This window comes from Caretta caretta, chromosome 1 (assembly GCF_965140235.1).
Source record: "Caretta caretta isolate rCarCar2 chromosome 1, rCarCar1.hap1, whole genome shotgun sequence".
NCBI lineage: Eukaryota > Metazoa > Chordata > Testudines > Cheloniidae > Caretta > Caretta caretta.
In genome coordinates, this window is record NC_134206.1 from 107,146,788 (window position 1) to 107,155,510 (window position 8,723).

Sequence of the window (8,723 nt, forward strand, 5' to 3'; positions counted from 1 at the left end):
ATGCCTGAGGAGGAATAACCTTCATTTACGAACCAGTATTGGCTTAAAAAACAGGGTATTGCCAGTTTTCTTCAAATTAACATTCACTTCATGTTTTTTTCCCCCCTGACTGGAGGAATTGCCTATACCCCTGCTCACCATGGCAACTGAAGAATCTAGCCTCAAACCCAGGATGGGCGGGGAAGCTTGACAATATCCCCAGATGCTAAAATTGGTTTTGTTTTCACAGCAACACACTGTGCAATTGAAGGAGAAAGGGAGTGAGAGCTACCTGTACATCCGTTGGAATCACCCAGCAAGGGAGGAGGAGAAAGAAGGAAGCATGCGTGTTTGTGTACATGTTATACTAGAGCATGTTGAGATTGGAGGGCATTTACTTTCAAAGTATGTTTTTGTGAATGTGGGGAATGAAGGGTTGACTATGTGTTAGTGCGTGTCTCCCTGGGGGTTGTAATAGGGAGTGCGTTAGTGCATGTCAGTGTCTGACTCTTTTTGTATGAGGAAGATGGATCTGACTATGTGAGCGTATTTGGGTGAAAGCATCGTGCTGTGTGTACTGCTTCATGCAATTGAACATAACTGTGCTGACAGTATTTATGAGCACGTCTATGCATGGGGAGGGAAGTAGATCAAAAATCTGGGTTGCAACTAGTGTGAGGACAAGAAAAGGTTCTGGCTTTGCAGATTAACCACATATCAGGGACATCAACCAAATAAGCTACACCCAATTACATCAGCAGAAAATGTGGTCCTCTCAGTATTGTGTTATACAGATCACTAAACAAAAGGGATATTGGAATATTACTCATTACTTTGCCCTAACATTTTAAATTAACCATAAAATAAAATAATCATGAAGTATTAAAAAACCCAAACAAGTGATAAGTATGTGTATTAGCAGACTAAAACACAACAAAAATATACACCCCAAATCATAGAGGGCTCAGTGGCAAAACTCACTGGTCCTAAAGAAGTTAGGCTATGGCAAATCTCCCTTACCTTCAGTGGGACCAGTGTTTCTTCTATATGAATAAGGAAGTCAGTCTGACCTCCATTAACCTAATCAAAACAGACAAGCTCATTGCAAACTTTTCTTTTCTCTGTAAAACTCATTAAATAATCTATCATTCTTAATGAAAGTACGATGTTTGAAATAACCTTCTTTGTTTGCCAGGGTGAGTTGCAACTGATCACATGAAAACATGGAATAAAGTTCTAACATGATTTTCCTCCATGTTTTATAGGTGTTATGTTCATGGCATACACACAGAGGAATTACATAAAAACATAAATACTTTAGATGGAAGGTGGCAACGTAACACTACTTTATTCTTCAGAATTCAGAATGATCACACACAAGAACCCCAAAACCAGCAGAGACAAAGCAGGCTGCTCCCTGAAACAGCGACACAACTCATCTCACCTTATTCCAGGCTGGCTGGCTGCAGAATTGACTGCTCTGAGGCCCAGACTGCATGCTTTCCTCCAAAGCCACATTGCCTGCAAGCAGGGCCAGGAAAACCCCTGAAATTTAAAGTGGCATCTCAAAGAAACAACTGAAGTGGGCATTTCTAACAGAAACTAAAGGAAGGAGAAATTATTTTAAAAAATCTAATAAATATTCTATAATAATGTAAGTGATCAGCAATGCGTTAAGTTGTAATGAATACTCATCACTGTTACTCCTGCTGGTAATATTCACTCCCACACAACTACTTAACCCAAGGCTACATTGCTCTGAACTTCGAAAACAGGTTTCTGAGCCTTAGACAGTGCATTTATTATCATAAACAGCTTTAGCATGTGAGCGTGCACATGTACTAAATTAAGCAAGGTGCTATCGCCTGGCTTTTTTATTTATAGGTACACTTTGAGGGAAGTTATTTATTTAAATTATTTTAAGTGAATGATATTGAGGAGGGAAGCTTCAGTTCAACTAAACAAACAGAATAAGCCAAATCCTCAGCTCACATAAATCAGCATAGCTCCATAGAAGTCACTGGAGCTACACGTCCCAGCTGAGAATCTGGCCAGAAAACATTACAGCCTTTGTACAGTGTGAGCTAATATCCCAAGAGAATTAAACTCTTAGCACTCACCTTTTCAATATTATTATCCCCTATCTTATAATCAAATCACATCGGATTAAGAGACTTCAGTATGACATTGTACTTTTTTGTAAGAAAAGAAAAAAGCACATTAACATGATCTGAGGTTCTGAGACAACCGAAACAGCTGAATATTTTGTCAAAACACAGCTCGGACAATTAACCTATATATTCAGTTCTCATGATTGGGGGTGGGGGATTGTCATGGTTTTGGTTGGTTGTTTTTTGTCCATAAAAATGCATAGTCATAGCCATTATATTGCCAGTGAAATAAAGGAGTGTGCTAGCAGCTACTTCTCCTCCATTTTTATTTGCTGATTTAAAAAGTGAAATTTCTCTTGCAAATCTTTGGATTTCTTCTTGTAGTCTGTGCCAAATAACTCAGAGCTACAGGAAAAACTCCATTATTATAGTTTGGGAAGGACCATCACACTACTATAGTATTATGTTTTATGGCATATAAACAGAGAATTTAAATACTCTTGCTGGAAGGTTGTAATGTAGCACTACTTTATTTCACAGAATTCAGAAGGATAACACATAAGAACTCCAAAACCTAGAGAGACGAAGCAGGCTTCTCACTGAAACAGAGAGGTCCAACTAGGCTATCTGTCTGCTGACTGACAGCTGCTAGATGAAGACGTCATACCCCCCAACTGTGCAAGCAGGATGAGCATTAAAAGCAAAAGCCTGAAATGTAAAATAGTAGCATACAATTTGAATACAGTTTTAAATATACAACTTATAGTGAAATCCAATTTTTGTTTGTTCTGTGCTGCATGAGGCTATCGTTAGGTGGAAGGAGGGAGGCATAGGTATGGTGAGCTGAACGCAACTGTACAGGTCCAACAGTAATATGCAATCTGTTTATTACAGGATAACAGAACTGTCAGAAACAGATACTCTCAGCAAGCATCTACCATCATTAACTATAATGCCTTGCCTAGCACTTGGAAGATACTCTTCAACAGAGTTAATGGGCGCCCTGCAAAGTTTGCCCAAGAAGATAAATGCTAATATTAACAGATGAGATGTGTCTTATGAGATCACTTCCAGGAAACCTGGTGGCCATTCTGGAATCCTGAAAAATACGCCATGTAAATAGCAGTTAAGTAGGAAAAGGCCTTTTTTGAATTTAACTGCCATCTGTCTGTTACTCCCTGTAGCTGAATCATGTCTGACTTTCTCCCTTCTCTCTTTCATTCACCTTCCTCCTTCACCTGGTGGCCAGGAATTGCACCAGCTCAAGACACTTTCGGCTACACTTCTCTAGTTACAAACTATAGAAATGATCCCTGAAAGTATAGTCTCAATCATGGTAATTTACTCAGACTACCTACAGATACATATATGGGTACTACATGTGTGGTGGGAAGCACTGACAAATGTACCTGAACTTATTTAAGGAATCTAGGTGCTTTTAACCTTCAGGGTTTTTTTTAGTTTGCCTGCACTGGGTGGAATGTGAAATTAGAGGCATTTTGGGTTGAGGCAGGGGAAATCTCCAAGATGTGCCAGAGATTGATCCCTTCTGCTTTTACCCAGGAGGAGATCATAATGGTGGGGAGGGGAATACTGATGGCTTCCTCTTTATCTCCTTTGAGTTTGGGTGTCATGGAAGAGAGGCACAAGCCAAAGGAGTTGAGGTAAGGGAAGAAGACAACTACTTTATGTTCATTTCAATGGTCTCTCTGTCCCACTGCTGATGGTGGTTCAACCATGGAATGGCTGCTGAGTCATTTCAGGTGCAATGCCCATTCCTCATTAGTTTGTAATGATAGTTCATGCAGCCAGATTGAAGAACCAAAGACCCAGAGGAAAACTTCTTTCTTTCCAAACGACATGTTCCTTTGGGCAGCAAAAAATGAGTAGGCCAAGCTGGCCAACCTCAGAAAAGGAAGAAGGTAGGGAAGTGTGGCTGTCTGAGGAAGAAGAAGAAAGGAGCATGCTGAGCAAGGGGGCTTGTCTTGGGGTTTTTTTGTCCTAAACAGCAAAGAACCAAGGGAGAGGCTGTGAATAAAAAAGGCTGGACGCTGTGACTATGTAGCAGGCCCCAGGAGGGATCTGCAGGGCATAAAGAGAGTGGAGGAGAATGGTGCCTCTGTATAAACCAGAGCAGGTCAAAAAGAGGGAAACATTTTTGCAAAGATATCACACAAAGAATGGTCAACTTTTTCTTTAAAAAAAATCATTTTTTTTTTCAGCCAGATCTAGTATAAGGTCAAAGGCAGCTTATCAGGCAGTGGTCAGAGATGAGAGCTCTGCCTGAGCCAGGAGTAAGGTTCTCTCCTGTGAGGAAGTTGTCCATTCAGCCCAAAGCTCTCCAACTGATAGGGGGATTGGCCACTATTCAAATAAGCCAGATGACAAAAGATGAGAGATCAGGAATTGTTTGATACTTACTGTATTTTTACACAGTAGACAAAAATCTGAAATGTGTAGCCTCTTCTTCTTGCTTTCCCTCCTGCATCCTACACCTCAGGCTAACACCTTCCAGAGCATTACTTCAGTTCTATCCCTTCTAACTAAACAAAAGTCGTTCCATAAGTACTTCTCATTGTCATCTGGCAGCCTCATGGCTTCTCACCTTCTTCTTGAACAGAAGCCACAGTCACTTCAGTGAGAGGGGAGACAGCCAGATGGTTAACTGTTTGCAATGTCCTTGCAGCATGTCACTATTTTCCTTCTGCCTGATGAGAGGAGGTTTCTGACATTATCCTCTTTTTCCTTTACAATCAGGGCCATCTGATCAGGGGTAGTCACAAGAGTCAACATTAGCCAGGAATTCTGGTGGTAAGTGTTACCCAGTCTTGGAAGGTGTGCACCAAAGACAGAGGAGCAATGAATGGTCAATCTGGTGAGTATTTGGGAAGCAAATTATTGAAGTGTGTTCACCTTACATAGAAGGTGTGATTTGGAAATATGCACTTAAACTAGCTGTATTTATAGTATGGTTTTAGAAGTTACAAAACTCTCTATATGTCACTAAATTACAACCCATTAGTTAATGGAAGTTCCTTAACTTGTTTGGTTCTGTACTTTCCTTATCTGTGTTTTGGATACTTCATGCCAAACCAGTTCAGTGTAGAAGTACATCCCAGCCTGTGCTAGGACACACCAGGCATGTGTCTTGGCTTTGGCAGGCCTCCTATTTTCTAATGCCAAAACTGACTTCAGCTTTGCAGAGTGTTGTGGGATACTAGACATGGGTGACCAGAATAGTCGGGAGAGCATAATACATTCAGAAAACATAACTTCCCAAAACACACACACACACACACATACTAATAGCAGGCACATAATACCTGTTAATACAGTGTATACTACACCTAATATATATGTATTGGTTAACATGAGGGAAGTGAAAACAGAACCATCCCCCATCCCTCGAGAGTTTACAGCTATACAGATTTGGTTCTGGCCAGCTGGTATCTCATACTGATCAGGAAATCTAAAGTAATCTAAATCTTTGTTTTGTTTACTTCTTTATGAAGTTAAAAAAGAAATCTAGCTTCAAAGTTTGGGGTTTTCTTCAAAGTGTTTCATTTTCCACTTTTCTTTATATAAAAAAGAAAATATCAGTTCTGACTTCTTTTTGGTGGAGCTTTTTCCCAAGATCCTTGAAAGACATGGATGATGATATCATTGCTTGAAGTTGAAACTTGACTAACAGCTTTCCTAGTTCCAAGTAGAAGAGTGATAAAGGTAATATTGAATTTCAGTATCTCAAGTTTAAATTTGCTAAGATGTCACCATTCAGCTTTTTCAAAGAACCTGCCACAGTCCTTCAGCAAATAATGGAAGTCAGAACCTTGTATTTATAAATGTAAAAAACAAATTGTAAATAATAATAAACAAAAACAAATAAGAAATTATTTTTTGAAAACAAAAGACTATCTTTAGAAATCATAAATGAGAATCAAGGGACAAACACCATTTTGTATGCTTTTTTTGCAATACACATTTGTAGGAGAAAATTCATCTTCAAGCAATATAACTAACTAAAAACATCTGTCTATATACGTTTTATAGGGAATAACAATGCCTCTTGGGTTGAGAAATGTGACCTCCAGTGGGCAACAATGTCCTTGCAGTGAAGTTTTGGACATTATACTCACTTCTGAGACTCCCTTTTGCTTTTTTCAAGCCTTGGGAACTAGTTATTCCCAATAATCTGAACCTCCATCTGCATCTCTATGTACAGTACATATTTCTCTTTATTTCTGATAAACATTCTCTATATAAATAACTATTTTCCTCTTGTATACATGTATATAATGTGTACACACATATTTAATCACCATTGCAAATTATATATCATAATAGAGCAGGTGAAGTATTAGGTTTCTCTGTATGTACTATAGTTTTCTTATTTTCATTTCTCTCTACAGACCCTATATTTACAAACATGTTCACCGAGTGCCATATGGACAAAACAGTTCCTGGTAAAAATTTGGACAACAATTAACATAAGCACTGCAGGAGATCCCAACTGTTGACCTCTAAAAAGAACAGGTTTCAGAATAACAGCCATGTTAGTCTGTATTTGCAAAAAGAAAAGGAATACTCGTGGCACCTTAGAGACTAACCAATTTATTTGAGCATAAGCTTTCGTGAGCTACAGCTCACTTCATCGGATGCATACTGTGGAAAATACAGAAGACGTTTTTATACACACAAACCATGAAAAAATGGATGATTATCACTACAAAAGGTTTTCTCTCCCCCCACCCCACTCTCCTGCTGGTAATAGCTTATGTAAAGTGATCACACTCCTTACAATCTGTATGATAATCAAGGTGGGCCATTTCCAGCACAAATCCAGGTTTTCTCCCCTGGCATATGTATTTATTTATCCCAACATTCCCTTTTAATTAACACTTCTGAAAGGTGTACTTGGTTATGACTATTGTGTTCTAATAACATGGGGAAATTCTAAATAGGTTCAGTGAAGTTTCAGTTCAAAACATATAAAATAAAATATTTCTAGGAAAAAAATCTGCTAAGGAGTTAGCTCATCATGAATAACATTTATTTTGGCCTCAATTAATACTAAAGATTAGCCAGAGTAGTGAAGTTTATATTCAGATCTGGAATCAGATTTTAGTGCAGTGTTCCCTGAAGTGCAGAGTGCTTGGGTTTGATGTTCCAGCTTGGTCCATTATAGAAATGTTTGATTGTAAAGTTTGTATCTGTAGTCCAGAATTTCAAGAAGGGAAAGCAGTGAGATGTCAAATTCTGTGTTCTGGTTTGAGCCCATCTGTGACAGAATATACGTCTGTGTTCACAGCCTACACACTATTGTCATTGTTTTGGTACAAGGCAAGTCTTGTGAGGTATCATTTAAAAACTCATAATTTGCTGATCAATAATACCATGGCAAAATGCATGTAGTAGAGTTATATGTGAAGTTTTAAACAAAAATTGAGATCATGACTAAAAGTATGTTTTCTAGAGAAGTCAGGGAAAAGGCCAAACCAGTTTCTAATGAGACAAAGAGTAAGCTGTCTCAGCCAGGTATAAACAAGACTGATGGACCATTACCTGTTAACTGGCCATTCTTTGTCAGGAAAGGGGGCATGGGTGAAAAATCTACATTTTAGCAAAGAGTTTCCTTCCACACAAACTGCTTCCAGCTGGAAATTCTCAAATGGGGAGACAGGAATATAAAAAGGAGGGACAAACACCCCAAGGCACCCACCCTCCCCCCTGCCCATCACATTCATTGCACCTGAAGCAACAACAGAAGCCTTCATTGGACTCTGGGAGAAGGGGTCATTAAGATTGCTGAGAGCATGTGGTGGGAGAACTTTGCTTTGAATTTACCATAGTTTGTTAAGTTAGTCACCAGTAGCATTTTATTTTTATTGTATTTCTGATTTTTATGCCTCATTACTTGTCCTCATTTAAAATCTGTTTCGTGGTAGTTAATAAACTTGTTTTATTGTTTTATCTCATCCAGTGTGTTTAAATTGAAGTGGCTGGACAACTCCATTTGTGGTGACAAATTGTGCGCATATTATTCTTTTAAAGAAATAATGGGCTTAATATAACTTGTATTGTCCAGAAGATGGCTGGGCAGTACAGGACATACATTTCTGGGGGGAAATCTAAGACTGGAGGTGTCTTGGGGTCACCCTGAAGTATAACCAAATTGGTCAGAGCCAGAGTGTAACTCAAGGCATAGCTTGCATGCTGTAAGGCAGTTTGTGAGCAGCCCAGGTGGGAGCTATTTCAGTAAGGCATTGTAAGACACTCAAGGTTGCAGGGTAGGGCTGACACAGCTGATCATTAGTCTAAATTGCACCCTGGTATGTCACACCATCTCTGAAAAATAACATGACATTTGTTTTGAAAACTGGAGTAAATAGCCATGGTAGTTATCTGTCTAATGGGGTGGGTTGAAAGAACAGTGACCAGAGGGGAGGTGGGGGGAACAAGCTATTCAGGAGTCCAACACTCCTGAGTGTTGGACTCCTGAGTAGTGTTGGACTCCTGAGTAGCTTGTTCCCTCCACCTCCCCTCTGGTCACAGTCCTTTCAACCCACCCCATCAGACAGATATTTCAAAGACAATGAGTATATGTAGTATATATGCATAATATACAAATGTATC

The 8,723-nt window shown here is 39.2% G+C and overlaps 1 long non-coding RNA gene and 1 pseudogene across 2 annotated transcripts in view; one reads left to right on the plus strand and one right to left on the minus strand.

Moving 5' to 3' along the window:
• Window positions 1–8,065, plus strand: part of LOC125638734 (uncharacterized) — a 46,428-nt gene extending 38,363 nt beyond the window's left edge. The window contains exons 5-9 of one of the 2 annotated variants that reach the window (XR_012668991.1): window positions 230–384; window positions 1,245–1,633; window positions 2,985–3,426; window positions 4,848–4,965; window positions 6,500–8,065. This is a non-coding gene — a long non-coding RNA (uncharacterized LOC125638734). The remainder of the gene's footprint in view (window positions 1–229; window positions 385–1,244; window positions 1,634–2,984; window positions 3,427–4,847; window positions 4,966–6,499) is intronic. The other variant, XR_007357283.2, reaches the window with a different exon arrangement.
• On the minus strand, window positions 3,317–3,419 carry LOC125630732 (small nucleolar RNA U3; annotated as a pseudogene).
• Window positions 8,066–8,723: the final 658 nt, after the last annotated feature.